The sequence below is a fragment of the Nicotiana attenuata genome, chromosome 2, assembly GCF_001879085.1.
Source record: "Nicotiana attenuata strain UT chromosome 2, NIATTr2, whole genome shotgun sequence".
NCBI classification, from domain to species: domain Eukaryota; kingdom Viridiplantae; phylum Streptophyta; class Magnoliopsida; order Solanales; family Solanaceae; genus Nicotiana; species Nicotiana attenuata.
Genome location: NC_031990.1, coordinates 82,883,381 through 82,900,232, shown reverse-complemented (window position 1 = coordinate 82,900,232; position 16,852 = coordinate 82,883,381).

Sequence of the window (16,852 nt, the reverse complement as noted above, 5' to 3'; positions counted from 1 at the left end):
GGTAATCTCTTTCTTCGTGAATACATTTCAAATAAAACGTGTACTCGTGGATCCAGGTAGCTCGGCCAACATTATCAGGTCAAGGGTAATAGAGCAGCTCAGACTGCTAGACCAAATCGTGCCTGCCACTCGAGTCCTCAACGGATTCAACATGGCAAGTGAAACAACAAAAGGAGAAATCACCCTCCCAGTTAGCGTAGCCGGCACGACCCAAAATGTCAAATTCCATGTCATTGAAGGATACATGAGGTACAACGCCTTGTTCCGACGATTGTGGATACACTGCATGAGAGCAGTGCCATCCACCCTCAACCAAATGATGAAATTCCCAACAAAGGACGGAATTAAAACATCTACGGGGAAAAACACGCGGCAAGAGAAATGTTCGCAGTGCACGACGTGGCACCAACACCAATATCTCCACTCTCGAAAGAACCAAAGAGCAAGCAGACTACATCATCGGCTAAGCCCGATTAAACATAGTAAACGACCGTACTGCGTCCTGATCAGAAGCGACAGGGAAATATCAGACCTCGGAACATCGCTGGCGCATCCCACGCTAAGGTATAATCATCTCCCTTTTCATTTTATGTTTCATACTAACCCTCATGCAGGCACGCAATCGAAACAACCGAAGCTCTTCCCAACCCGAAGACCTTAGGTTTCGAAAGAATGCGTTGTACTCTTTTCCTTCGGCCGGATTTCATCCCGGGAAGGGTTTTACCGTCAAGGTTTTTAACGAGGCAACATTTATATGCTACCTAAAGAACATCCAAACAAATGTTCGAGGCTTTTCTGCAATCAAACATGAACACTGGAGGGCATCCCTGCGGAAGATCATCCCCTCGGAAAAGCCAAAGAACGCCAAATAGGGCCTCAATAGGAAAATGATGTACCGGGCCAAACGGTCGAATGAGCCGCGTCCGTATAGCCGGGCCCCCGATGGCGGAGACACATGTACTTGTATCAAGTAATTGAAGAATACCTTTATCGAAGCATCTCAAACTCCAAAGGAAACTCTGCATTTTCTCAAAACACAATTCCTCCATCAAAATGTCCCGAGCACTCGGGGACTGGCATCGACAATTCAGCACCTGAGCGACCTCCAAGTCAGGACTCCAGGCTTATAAGCCCTCAACGAGGCAACACAAAAATCACGAAACATCCCCAAGGCCAAAAGTGCCCCTAATACTCGGGGACTGGCGTCAAAATCTCAAAAATGCATGACCTTAGGGTCGGGATCTCCAAAATTGTAAGCCCTTAACGAGGCAATACGAAGTCTACATGTGATAGCTTCCGAGCCGAAGTACTGTCGATGACTCGGGGACTGTTGCCAATCGCCATTCATTAAAAACCCGAGGCCATAAGACCTCGAGTGGGCAGACTCGGTCTCGTAAGACCTACATAAGGCAACTACAATATCTGTTAGGCCTCAAGCAAGGCATGAACAATACTTGTACCAAGCATCCAAAACTGTAAGACCTCAAAGGCATGAAAAATTATATAAGACCTTACTACAGGCATAAACTCGATCCCGAAGTTTAGGTTATGTATCGAACTTGTAAGATCCCTGAAAAGGCATACCCTCGATATAGACACCTAAACTACTACACTCGGGACCAAAAATGGCTCCGGCCAAGCACAAATGACTACGGTCATACGGCCATACCAACCAAACTAACGCGACTCGGAGTCGCCCAACTGTCGCTACAAAATCATAGGCCATTACTTCGAATCTACTTCGAAAAGCGGTTAAACAGGCTACCCTCGGCATAGGCAAAAGAGCTTCGACCACGTCAACTCCAAATCTCAGGCTTCGAGCTACTCAACCTCCAAGCCAAACCTTCCGAGGTGCTCGAACATCGCCGCAAAATAACTTGAAATCGAGGTTCTTCCTGAACCGACGACGGGTTAGGCAAAATTACTTCAAAAGTCCTTAGCGAGAGGAAAATAATGCCAATAAAAGGTCGCTTCGAGCCAAAGCGTAAGAGCCATTGTCGCCAACTTACATTAAAAGGCCGCATCGACCCAAAGCGTAAGAGCCATTGTCGCCAACTCCTACGAACATGAAAACTTGAGGGTCGATTGAGCTCGAGTCGAAACCCAAATCCGAGACTGAACCTAAAATAGTTAACTACATATGCCTCAGGGCAAAGCGAAAGAGCCATTGTCACCAGCTTGATGAGCCTCGGGGCCACACACATAAAAGGTCGCATCAACCGAATGCGTAATAGCCCCCGGACCAGCCTAATGAGCCCCAGGGCCATATCATGAATCTAGGGATTCTCACCGACTCTGAGACTAGTTCACCTGGCCAAATTTGAAACAGAAAGGGGTACAGAAGATGTAAAGCCACAAAGGTTTTTCTTTTATACACATACGCGAAAAAACACATTCCCCATCTACAAACATACTCTGAAAATGCTACATACAAAATGGCAAAATCTACGCCTTGCCCCTAGGAGCTATGGCCTATCGGCCTCGTCTTCACTCTCCTCGGTGTCAGACAGAAGAAACCGAGCATTACACTCGTTCGCCCTTGCTCGCGCCAACTCTTCCGAGAGGACAAAACACCTAGCAGGGACCTCCTCGAGAATCTTTCTTCGAGATTTGCAACAAGCATATTTTCTGATCCTCTCTTCACGATCGAAGATCCTACTCAACTCGGCTTGAGCATCGGTAGCGTCCTTCAAATAAATCACCATCTCCTGATCAGCCTTAGTTCGGCTCAGTGCTGCTCCGATCTGGGCATCAACGATCTCAGCCCTGACCTTCGAAAGCTCGGATTCGAGCTTCGTAATCATATCCGCTTGAACTAAAGCTTTATCTAGAGCTAAGCGGAGTTGAACCTTGAAGGCAGGAACATTAACCAAGGCATCTTTCTCCTCTGAAGCCTGAGCCTCCACCCGAGCTCTTAGCTCGTCACAGTCATTCTTGACTCGGTCAGCTTCGTTTTGAAGACGCTCCAGGGCCTCCTTCTTTTTCTGCAACTGGGATAAATGAGGTGATAGCCTTTGAAGCTAAAAGGAAGAACGCATACGCACCCGGGACGGAGAATTACCTGCTCCATCAAGTAGCTCTCGTAGTTCGAGCTCCGGCACGCCTCATACCACAAGTGTGCCAACTCAACGTCCTTTTCCTCGCAAAGAAGCCTAAGGGATCTATCCTCGTCCAGAGCTTTTTGGAGCCTAGCTCCATAACGGAGCAGCTCGGACCTAAGCCTTTCAAAGGCCTGCAGAAGAAAACTCGATAAGGAAAGAATGACGCGGGATTCAAAAGGCCTATGTCGAAACTCACAGCGAATTGAAGCTGACGGACATCCTCGAAGCCCGAGGTCTAATCTGTTAATCTAGTCCCCCCTGCTGTGAAAGAAGCAACTCCGGTAAGGCACGGTCGCTCGGAGAAACCACCTTTCCAGAACCAGGAACTTCGGGCGCGGCAGGCTCAGATATTGTTTCTGTCTCGAAGATCTGGCCCCGTTTCGCCTTACTCTGAGCGCCATCACCCTGCAAATGCATATCCTTCTTATTTCTTTCATTCTTTAGCTCGGGAGCTGGCAACCCCTCCTCCACTCTGGAGGAGCACGACCTCGCCTCAGAAGACTCTCTGATACCTACAACAGCAAGATTAATACGCAGAAAGGGAAAATGCCTCTCCAAATGAACAAGGTGTAAGGAAAAAGTAGTATAAACACACACCTTGATGTTTTGCTTCCCATCTGCCCCGGGACACAGCTCGCCACCTACGCTCGTCACAAGTCGAGTGGGTCGCCAACTTCCAGACCCAACCAGGCAGATCTGGAACGTCGCCTGGCGCCCATGAAACCGCTATAGAAAGAGAGCAAAAACGATTACAAAACTAACATTCACCATAAACGAATCTGAGAAGGCACGGGATGTACCACTCACGTGTAAAATTCCATTCCTCGGGGAATGTCATAAACTCCACAGGGATAACGTCAGCAGTCCGAACCCGGACGAACCGACTCACCCACTCTCGATTTCTATCCTCTTCCTCGTCAACAACGAAGGGCGTGGTTGATTGACACCGCAAGGTTAGCAGACCTCGGTGGTGAAAGGGTGATACAACCTAATAAGATGACTGAGCGTGAATTCAAACCCTACCTTCTCCGCAAAGAACTTCATCATCAACACTACTCGCCAAAACGACGGATGTATCTGCGCCAAGGTAACCCGATACTTCAAACAGAAGTCGAGCACAACCATGTCAAGGGGTCCCAGTGTGAAAGGATACATGTACACGTTCAGGAATCCATCAACATGATCCGAGATTCCCTCATCCGGGGAAAGAGTCTGTAACGCTACTCTCTCCCCCCATCCACAATCTCTCCTCACTAACTCAAGGTGCCTCTCTCCTATCGATGAATATCTTCAAGGTAGAATCTCTTTAATCCTGAGCATCGGGAGCAGAACTCTCCCCTCTCTGCTGAACATGCCCCGATGTAACCGTCATGGCTATGGTGAGACTAGAAGAACTGAAGTAGGAACCTGCACAAATACTTTAGTGCTAAGATAGTGAAGGGCTCTACGTCAAAACAGGAGGATAACTATCTAAAACGGGGAGATCCCTAAAGGAGCGGAAGCGACCCTATGTATATATATGAAGAAGCAGCATCATCGCCAATCCTGAGGTGGTACCCGACCTTGAGGATCTCCATAGAAAAGAAGCCAGGCTTCAAGGAGCCAACGGCATCATCTCCAGTCTCAAGGTGGTACCCGACCTCGAGGACCTCCATCAATAAGAAGTTAGGCTTTGAAAAGCCAACGTCATCATCTCCAGTCCCGAGATGGTACCTGATCTCGAGAACCTCCATCAAGAAAGGAAGTTAGATTCCAGGAAGCCTTTAGCACCATTGCAGGATTCGAGATGGTACCCTATCTCGAAGGCTCCTCTCAAAAAGAAAAATAAGTGCTTCGAGCTCCGTCCATAAGGGTTCGACCTCAGGATATCGCCTGAGTCTGGCGACCTCCTATCTAGGACCTATCTACAATGCCTTAAAGGTTATTTACATCAAGATTCAAAGTAAATTTCCAGGTGCCCAAAGCTAACTCTCACTTAGAGACTGCTCTCAAAGATTTCAAGGCTCGAGATATTATTTTCATATGACCCAAGGTAAAGGTCCCGACGGCCCGAGTCTATTGGACCAATTCAAGCTTGGTCTGAGGAACAACAGAGGGTCCCAAGAGGTGCCATTTTTATCAACCGAAGTCTAGAGAAAATATTCGCACCCGAGTCAGATATCGACGATACTCAATAGAGGCATATATTCAGAGTCTCCGTAAATGTAAAATAATATGGCAAGCATCAAAGACGAAAGTCGGGAAAATATCTATATATTCATAAATGTTTGGTTACAACAGCCCATAAAGGGTCCTTATATATGATTACAAAAGCCCGCAAGGGTCCTTACACAGAAACAAAGAAGTAAGAGGGTATACGTATAGTAAAAGCCTAAGAGCCTAGCCTACTCTCAAAGGTGCAAACTCGGTAACAACATCTTCGGATATCATCTCCTCGGCCGCACGTCCTCAAAGATAGTATCTTCCAAGCGTCGTCCCCTCGGGAGTCTTATCTCGACCCAAAATGGCATCTTCAAAATGGAAGTTATAGAAGGGGAAAGCGATGGAGAAGAGCAAAGTAACAAAGGAGAAGCCGAAAGGAGCGAAGAACTGGCCGGGTGAAAAATCTGGCTAGTATGAACTTCGCCAACACTACTATTGTAAAGCCACTTCTTGGGACTTTGCACAGGCGCATGATACAATAGTTGATAGATAGTAGCACCCCACCCCAAGGAAATCAAAGAGGGTGTAGTGCACCGGGCCGGGGCAGGAGGGTAAGTAGCGGAATATAGTCCGAACACCCTCATGAGCAGCGGTGTACAGTCCAAACACATTCCCCACACGAAAGAGGTCGGTCTCCCTGTCTCACCATCTCCGGACAACAATAAAAACAAGAACAACGAAGCGACAGAATCTCGCTTGACTGAGGGAAGTCCAGGAGGTAGGCCTTGGCAGAACAGATAGAAGCGCCGCCATACGATCGTGAGGCCATTGGCCTCAAACATGGAGAACAACACGGGATAAGGACAGAAAGAAGAGAAGATAGGATAAATATGTGGAGTCACTTGGGTGGAAGGTTAATCCAAGAAAACTCCCATTTATAGGAAGGGAGATAGCGTAACCGACGACACCATTATTTTCTTCGAAAGATGTAACGACATGCGCAGTTAATGCATCCTCAGGAGCTGAATCGGCAGCGGCATTATAACTTTGATGAACGGAAAATCGTAACACATCGAATGACGCTGAAAGACAAGTCTATGGGGATGCCCCGGTTATCGTGAAGGGTTGGCATCATAAGTATGATGCCGTCCATATGATGTCATCATGGGAAGTTCGAAGAATCGGATGTCAAGGTCATTTCTCATTGTTCCTCTCTAAGAAATGCGGGGACTATATGTATACGGTGAAATTGGAAGGTCTAATTTCTTGTCATTTAGGTACTTCGGAAGATCACCTCGAAGGCTCGAGGCCTTGGCCGAAATTTTCTCCTCGAGGGTCGATGATACTTGACCCCATGATAGCAGTTGATCATGATGAGTTATAGAAATGGAAGGTTCCCAAGACACGCAGCTAGGGCTGACACGGCCTGGCAGGCTACTCTGAACCCAAATCAGGGTGTCAGTCAGCTGTTCCATCCCCATAGCATGTAACTAGTATATTTTTGTAATATACGGGGATTTCCCTCCTACATAAAGGGGATCCCTGCCATTATGTAAAGGTCTGTTGCTCCAATTACTCCACATGAAATATAGAAGAACATTCTCTCTTCTCTCTAACATACTATCTCAATATTGTTGCCCTTGTTTATTTTCATACTTGTTCTTCATATATTGCTTATCATTGGCCATAAAGAGCCTTCATTTATTGTTTTATAACTGTTAGACCTTCCTTGATTGCCCTTAATAGCTCGAGCCCGAGCCCAGGAATAATCTCGAGGCCCCGTATCGGTCACTCCGAAGTCCCGATTAGCTAGCTCATCGGTTTGAGTATAACTCTATTTTAGCTCGCATTTTGTCTCGAAACTTCATACATACAGTATCATCTGCTTAAACAACTAGCATAAAAATAGATCACGTATTTTTAGAGTCCCATCAACAAATTTAATTGTTATTACCATTTTCACAGTAAACAATTTGGATAAGTCTTAAGTTTTATGTGGCAGCCATGCAAAGCTGATATGATGAAAATTCACTTATATGCTAGGTGGCATGTTTAGTAGAATGGGTGGCTTACAACGATTTCTATGTATTAACTACGAAGAAATTGCATAAATTTGCAAAAAGAGCTTACGGGTAAAGCTTCACATTCCAAGACTTCCTGGGACTCCTAATTAATCACAAAGAGACGTGAACTATTTAAGCAAAGTGATGGATTTTGGACAAAATTTTCATACAAAGTTACACTGCGTAATAGCAACTAGATTTTGCGATTCTAAGGGAGTACGGTGCAACCTTTTCCAAGAATATCATACGGATTTTTTCCTGCTTTAGGTATGTTAAGTCTAAGCCTTTTCTTCATTTGGCATGATCTCATAATTACACAAGTTGGATAACGAGGAATAAAGAAAAATTCATATCCCGAAATTTTACGTATATTTTCCTAGTCTGGTAAGTGATAATATTCTCCTTATCGGGACTACATATTCAATTGACAATTTCCTTCTTCCAATCAAGAGATCAGAGAGTCTATACATACAGTATTACATTATTTTCATTATCGTCGAGCTATAATCGATGGGCAGGCCCCTATTGGCCAACCTCTGATCAGCTGGTAAGTTATATACCGAGCCTGCAGTGGTCGAGCGCTTATGAGCGAGCCCAGTTGGTCGAGATACAGAGACTAGTATGGTCGAGCACCTATGAGAGAGCCTACTACGACATAGCAATTATATATATTTACCGAGCCTTGTAAGGCGGGATAGCTATTTTACTTACTATATTGAGAGAGTTGAGTCAGTATCGGCAAGTGAGCATATCTTTAGATTTTCTTTGACTCCCAGTTACTTTCAATTATTATATTATCAGTTCAATTTCAGCTTTTAGTATTCTGCCTTACATACTCAGCACATTATTTTGTACTAACATCCCTTTTCAGGGGGTGCCGTATGTCATAACAAACTGGTAGACCTCATCATTAAGTGTAGCTCGAGTTCAGCTTGATCGGTAAGCTCCATGCCTTTTGGAGTTGCCGGTTCTAGAGCTTTATGTACATCTTGTGTATATATGTATATATGATATAAGTAGGTCGGGGAGCTATTCCGGTCACAGTATATCCATCAGTAGAGGCTTGTAGACATATCCTGTCAGTTAGTGCAGTATGTTGGGCTTGTAGGCCTTGTATGTATATTTGGTTGGTTTGTCAGCTGCAATAAGTATGACGGCCGCATTGGCCCAGCTTTATATTGATATTTTGTCAGCATTCGCAGTTGTCTTGCAATGTGGCCCATGGCCAACATATGACATTATATGTCCAGAGTCCCTTAGTCGCATGTTGGTATGCAAAGATAGGTGAGGCACCGGGTGCCGGTCTTGCCCCCAGGTTCGGGGCGTGACAGCTTTCCCCCTTTAGGCCTCTTTCTCACACCACGATCTGGGGTCGAAATACTTCCAATCTCGTAACTCTTGCTATCTTCTGTCATGCAGCCTATACGACTTTTTCCTTGTATGTGCGCCTAAGTGACTCTTCTCTCCTTTTCCTTTAATTTTAGCCAATCTCTAAGCCTCACATTGTAAGCATATACAGAGCTTCATAAGATGCGTCTCTGGGCCTCTATAGGTATACTGAAGTTCTTTGCTTGATACTTTGTTGAACTTACAAATATTGCTAAATCTTATTTCATAGACCTACTTATCCACTCGTATGACTTTGCTGCATCTAGGTAGGTCATACTATACCATAACTCTTACTTCGATTTATCGCTACTGAGGTCTGCTATGAAACTCCAGTTTACTTTCGTTACTTATCCCATATGTATAAATCTAAGTCCTTTAATACTTCCTGATTACTTGTTCATCTTAAGAATGACGGCTTAATCTCACCTCATACTTTGTGGCTTGTGTCTATCCATTGTTGATTTACCTCAATATTGATCTACAATATACCACTAATAACTCGAAACCTCTTACGTAATCACTAGGGCTTATGTTGCATAGTGGAACATTTGAAGTGATTTTTCTGATCCACCTGGAGTGATACGATACTATACTTTCATAACCGTATTTTATAGCATCCTAATGTGATTCACTTACGTGGGTATTTTAGTCCTGTATAATTCTTGAAATCCCCTTATTTATCACAATTACACCCTCATTCTATTACCGGGGCAGCATTTCATCTCTTCTAAATGCTACTAGTCTTAGACTCCTTTGAGTTCATTCGGTTATACTGAGCTTTCTACAACTTGGAGAAACAATCAACTCTCTTGTTTACATGGGCTTAATCCTGAGCACTTATCCGTTCTCGTCACCTTCTCACTTACCCTTTCTTATCCTTACTCCTTTCTTCCTAAAACCTTGACGTTTTTCCATACTTTAACTTACGATCTATACATATCTATTTATACTACTTGCAACCTTCCTTCAACTTGTTTGCACCTCTTTACACAATCTCGTGAGAGCTTCATAGTAACTTCTTATGAGGTTGGGACACTTCTAACTGGCTTTATCATAGAGCCGTTATAGAATATGGCTACCGTACTATCTCTCTTGTACCTTTGATATTAAGAGTGATTCAACAATGTTCTCAATCATGATGTCTGTAACTTTCTAGGTCCAATAAGCAGACTCCTAATTTACTTAGTTGATGAAAGTCTTTAGTTTCCTATTCCTTCTGATTAGCCTTTATGTAGGCTTAAGCTATCTTCCGATCTATGGCTTATGGCATTTAGTTATTACTTTAGACTTTTATGGACGCTATGGAAAACCACGATATAATCTTCTAATGATTCAATCCTTTGTCTATGACCTGGATCCAATTCCTTCTTTTAACTTATACCGGAGTCTTCTACGGCTGATCATTAATCAAAGAACTCCTTTCGTTCCATTTCAGCTTTCTTCAAACGTAAACAATTGCTTTTCCTGGTCTTTTTGCCCCCTTTTGCGTGCATACTTAGCTCATTTGAGTTCTCACGCATGCCGAAGTTTTTGTGCAACTCATATGGTCTCGAATATTACTTTTGGTCATACTCCCCGCTCATTAGCCATGGTAGGTGCAACTTTCTTTTGGAGTGCGTTCAATTTTGTAGTTAGACTGTTGTTACAGAACCATTTCCGCGTTAGGTCATTGTGCTTTGGTTGAAGCTTTCTTCCTTATTTTCTCAAGTAGTCTCTCATTGTAGTACGTAGGGAGGACCCTCTGACTCTTGTAAAGCTGAGTTTTTGATGATCGTATTCACCTATTATTATCCTTAGTAACTTACCTTCACACTCATGTGCTCGTACAATTGCTTCTGAAGTGAAGTATTGATTGTCTTCCCAGAGGGACGCTCTTTTATTTCCGTAACACTCATACGGTACCTTTATCTAACCCAACTCCTCTCTGAATATTTTTCAAGTATTATAATGTCATAACTGCAAGGCTGAATTCCCCATGTTGGGTTCCTTGCGTTTATCTTGCATTGATTGGTTGATTTGTCTTTTATCCTCTTGTCTAGCCATAACTAGGCTCTTCCTGAATAACCTACTAACTACTCGTTGGCCCATTCTCATATCAATACTCTGAGTAATCTTTCTTGGGTTATTCCCTTTGTCTTAACTTACCTCTCGCACTGGCTCCTTATTTATGAAAAATATCGCGGGCTGGAAGCCTTACTTCCTTTCCTTGACGTCGTGCTTACATAATGTTCTAGAATTGCAGCATATCCGTAGGATTTGGATAAGTGCAATCTCATCCCTTTCTCATTTTTATCTCATTCTTCTTTTACCATTCCATAGTTACTAGAACCACTTAATCTGACTTAATGCCACATCACTCCATATTCCCCCTTTAGGGGAGTACTAAGATTTAGCACTACGACGATCTACCTGTAGATGTTTTACCTCTTCATCTTTGGAGTCTTCTCACATCATCGATGACCCTTACTCGCCTTGCGATAATCCTTATGTACCAAGGATAACAACTTTCCTTACTCGCAGGGGGTGACACTTAGTATAACTGGCACATACAATCCTTTAAGCTTAACTTTGCTCACACTGCTTGCTTTAGGGAAGCGTCTTCCTGAATGACCATTCTCTGAATTTTTCCTGTTTTCTATTCTATTATAGCCAGAATGAAATCTGAAACTTTCATGATGACGAGTATTATCCAATCACTTAGTCCCTAATTCGCGTTTAGTTTATCTTGTTCACCAGCCCATACTGATTTCAAATTATTTTGGGGACTAACATTTCCTTCTGTTAATCACGTTAGAGTTGCGAACTTATTTCTCAAAATGATGATGTTACTGTATGGCCTATACTCTTTTGTTGTCTTAAGGCCCATCACCTCTCGTGTCTTTCTTCATTTGACTATACATTTTGTAACACTATCATCTTTTTGGACCTACCATTGTCATCCATGTATCAGATCTTACTCTTAATGCTTCATTTGCTCTCTTCTTATTTCCTGCTAATATTTCTGTCTATCACTTTATTTTGAAAACTTCAACGAGATATTTTTTTTGCTTTTAGCTCCCCCTCCCCTTTGCTCCATCCACCGGCTCTTCGGGTTGTCTAGCATCTCCGTACTAGGGACGGGAGCCATACTAAAATAATATTTATCCTGTCCAAGCTTCTAGTGCCTATCTTTGTTGCACTCATACCGAACTGTACTATTTTAGAGTGCACCATCTAGTTGTCTCACAAGGAGGTCTATTAGCACATTTGCAATATCCTTCGGAAATGTCAACTGACGCAAACAATCCATCCATCATTTTGGATTACTCTAACCCCAGCCGAATCATGATATCCCGTCCTCCACTTATACTACTTCTGTTAACCCCCATAGGACATAACTGGAATAGGTGTAACCAATTGTATATACCTCTGTTACTATTGAAGGTAATTCAAAGTGCTTATACCTCCTTCCTGAATGGTAAATAATGATAATCTTTATTAACTGGGTACCTCGTACCCTACTCATCTTGCTCCTTTTACTTATTGAAGCTTGTATCTATCTTCTGAATCTCTCATTGCCTTTAGGGGTGGATAGATATTTTTTGCCTTATGTCTCCTTATCGAGAGGCTTACATGTCTTAGTATTTACATGTTCTGCTGGAGACCTTACAACTCATCATAAGCATGATGCAAAATCGAGTTCCTCTAACTCAATTCTTCTACAACCATTTACCAATCGTCTTCCTAGATGTAGGCATCATCGTATTATGAATATGATAGAGTTTAGGAAGGTGAGTTCTTACAACTAAGCTTTACCACACGATCTAGAGTATGAAGAAAAAGTGACAATCCTAAATGCCATGTAGCCTCATGCTTATAAGTGTGGTGAACGACACACCCATAAACAAGACTCTACTAGACACGGCTTGTAGACTCCCTAGGACAGAACTGCTCTGATACCACTTTTGTCACGACCCAACCAATGGGCCGCGATGGGCAGCAGGTACCTTACTCAACCGAGTACCTACATAATGTATCTTTTCATGTCATACTATCATAGATAACTGAGCCGGAAAGATGTCGTGAGAAAACTAGAATACAACATGTGATACCAACTTATACATAAGACATACGGGCCTATAAGACCAAAATAACCACTCGTATACTGAACATAGGCCGACAAGGCCATACAATCTTTTACGTACATGACATCTGTCTACAAGCCTCTATGAATACATAATTTTCATAAAGGTCAGGACAGAGTCCCGCCATACCAAAAAATACACGTCTAAATCAAACTAACCAAACAAGCAACTCCGAAGCAAATGGAGTGCACCAACGTCTTCCGCTGAGCTGATAGCCTACCTGGAGGGCTCTCGACCTGTCTATCGGGACCTGCTGGCATGAAACGCAGTATCCCCAGGCAATAGGGACGTCAGTTCGAATAATGTACCGAGTATGTAAGGCACATAAATAAGTACATAACAGACATGGAAGAAATATAGAGTACATGACTTAACCTATAAGTCTGGATAACTCTGTAAATTGTGAAATAATTATAGTTTCATGCATGTGCGTATGAATGTCATGTCGTGCATAGGTACATGTTTCAAAACATTATCAGGCCTCTGAGGGCATCCCGTCATATCATCTCGACCACCTAGGGGTGCCCACAATGGCTGAGATGATATGATGGGATGCCCTCAGAGGCTTGATGATGTGATGAACACATGTACCTATGCTCGACATGACATTCATACGCATATGCATGACACTATAAGTATTTCATGATTTACAGAGTTATCGAGACTTACAAGTTGATCCATTTACTCTATATTCCTTCCATATCTTTTATGTACTTAATTATGTGCCTTACATACTCGATACCTTATTCGTATTGACGTCCCTTTTGCCTGGGGATGCCATATGTGTGCAGGTCCCGATAGACAGGTCGAGAGTCCCCCAAGTAGGCTATCAGCTCAGCGGAAGATATTGATGTGCTCCGTTTGCTCCGTAGTTTCTTGATTGGTCAGTATGATTTAGATGTGTATTGTTTGGTATAGGGGGGCCCTATCCCGACCTTTATGATAGGTATGAAGCTTGTAGACAGATGTCATGTATACGGATATTTGTATGGCCTTGTTGACTTATATTTAAAGTACATAATAGATCACATTGGCCTTATACGTCCGTATACTATATGTATAAGTTTTTATATCAGTTTGGGTCGTCCTATATTCAGTGGCGGATCCAGAATTTTAAAGTCGTGGGTGCTCATCGATAAAAATTCTAAAAGAAGAGAAAAAAGGAGTTTAGTTATGGGTGCTCCCTCAATATTTATCTAATTATTTTAAAAATTGGCTATGCAAATTTACTAAATCTTGCCAAAGGTAATGGGTGCTTGAGCACCCACAAAGAACAATGTAGATCCGCCACTGCCTATATTGGGTAATCCCCTATGTTTATTCTAGTTAGACCGTGACAGCCTGTTTGGCCCACTTGCCAACGAAAGTACAATAAGAAAGATATGTATTGTTTGTACTTGGTTAAGAAAGGTACCGGGTGCTCGTCGCGGCCCATAAGTTGGGTCGTGACAAAAAAACACTACAATCTGGGGATTTGTTATTGCATGATTTTATCCCAACTAAAAGTGGGATAAACTCATCTCAAATTTAATCACGGGATTAATTATCTCTTATCTCTCGTACCAAACGAGCCATTAGGCTATTAATATGCCTTGAATTGAAGTTTGTTGTTATAAGAAGCATCTCATTTGTTAATTTACTTCCAATACATTTATGTTATTGTTATAATTCTTGTATACATTGTTGTTGAGTTGTGGGCTATGTATTGTTGTTGCATTGGTATTGTGGTTTGAGAAATGATGTGGCTTATGAGCAAGTGGTGTGCGGCTGATCGTTAGTGTTGTATTGTGATTGAGATGCACATGCGGCGATATAAGGGTGGTGGGTATATTGATGCGCATGGGGTGAGATAAGGGGCTTATGCATGTATTGGTAGTAAGGGGAAATACTTCATTGTGAAGCACACACAGAGAGATTAGGGGGGATAAAGCACATGAAGCTATGTCGGGAAAATATTTTAAAATGTGAAGTTCACGCGGCGTCATAAGGATCATCTGTAAATTGTGACTTGTGATTTGTGATTATGAGTTGTAATACCTCGAGGTGATTTTTGTTGTTATTTTTGTGGTTGGAACGACTTGATGATTTGAACTTTCTTTGTTTCCTTAACTGGTTCAACATCTTGTATTACTTGCTTTAGTTAATTTGTCGTGTTATAACATGCTTACTCTTTGTTGCCATTTATTGCTTATTTCTCGGTTGTTAGCTCTATATTGATATTCTGCACATGTTTTATGTCTAGTAAGTGTCTTGACTTGAAACTCGTCACTGCTCCACCGAGGTTAGTCTTGATACAATTGTGTACCGTTTGTGGTGTACTCATATATGCTTTTGTATAATTTTGTGCAGGTCCAAGTACCTCAAAGAGTGTCGGACATTAGTGGTCTGATTTCGAGTAGCGAAGGAGACTTCAAGGTATACCTGTTATCACGCTTGCAGGCCTCGATGTCACCTTCCATAGCTTCCTTATTACTATCATTTGTATTCCAAAACAATGATGTGTTTGAATTTTTTAGCGTACTCTTAGTAGAGCTTATGACTGTATACTACCGATTTTGGGATGTATTACTATTGTATTCCGATCTTTATTTTTGGATTTATTTTAATAGTAAAAGTGGTTTAATTCTATTGATCTCATCATGTGAAAGGCTTACCTAGTCTAAGATACTATATGCCATCACGATCCTTGAAGTTGGATTTTGGGTCATGACAACAATAATCATAAAAGCGATGAGTGTTCAACAAATAAAGCATGACTAATGCTAACTCAATGTGATGATCAAGATAAATAGTCATAGAGTTTTCTCTAGATGTTTCATAATAAGCTCTGTTGATACCGAATTTTTTCCTATATATATTTTAATATGCAAAATACCTTCAAAATAGCATATTCATGCATATATAAGCGCACTCAAATGTTTTAAAGGTTTTTAAATTAATTTATTCCCCTATTTTTATCCATAAAAACCCAGTAATAATTTCTAAAATTATCAGTTTTGGTGATTCACTTGTTGAACTTTTTATTTATGCTAAAATATAGCTAAGGGTGTTTTGCATATTTTTTACAAAATTATTTAGTATTTTTAGGGCTAAATTGTATAATTGCAATATTAGCCTATTTTATGATTTAATTGCGTTTATGTTCATGAAAACTAAGTCCAGTATTTTTAAATGGTTAATTGTATGTCATAAATCATTTTAGTACTTTTAATTTATTTTCAGAACTTAATTTACTATTTTTTATAATCCCCCTAAGGGAAAATTGGCTATTTAAATGATAGCCCAGATACGTTTCAATTATAGCCTAAATTCTACCCCAATTTAAACCCAATTGAACCCATCAGACCAGGCCCAAACCCAGCTTCATAAACCGCCCCATTTACCTGTTTTAATCCAGGCCGTTGATCATTCAGATCAACGGCCATTACTCGCCCTTTCTTTAATTAATTTCAAACGACCCCAAAACCCTATCATTTCTCACCTACCGCCGCCCTTGAACCCCCTTCCTCTCAAACCCTCTCTGGAACACCACCTAAACCCTAGCCGCCCCACCCTAATCCAAACTAATACCTACCTAATCTATGGCCTTCCGTGGTCATTTGAGGCCTGTACCAGCCTTCACTGGCTCATATGTGTTTGGTTCTATGGTTTCATGACCAGACCTCGAAGGGATTTGGTCCGGTCCTTGCTTGATGACCTTTCTCCGGCCAGCCATGGCCATTTGAGTAAGATCTTTGACTCTCCTGGTTAGATCGGTAACTTTCAAGGCCTTTCTCATTGCTTTTGGGTTTTCTGAAACCCTAATCTCTACGAATTTTTTGATTGCTTTCAGATCCACCTTAGATCTATGCTTGCCATAATCTTTTTAAGTGCTTCTCGAAGTTTCTTTGACCATTCTTTTAAAATGACTCTTCACTTTCTGATTAGGGTTTTCCTTCATGTTTTTCTTTTCAAAATCTCTTCTCTGATTTTAACGTATCTATGACTTTTCTATGTCTTGTTCATGTTGTTCTCCTATCTGAGTTAGCATGTT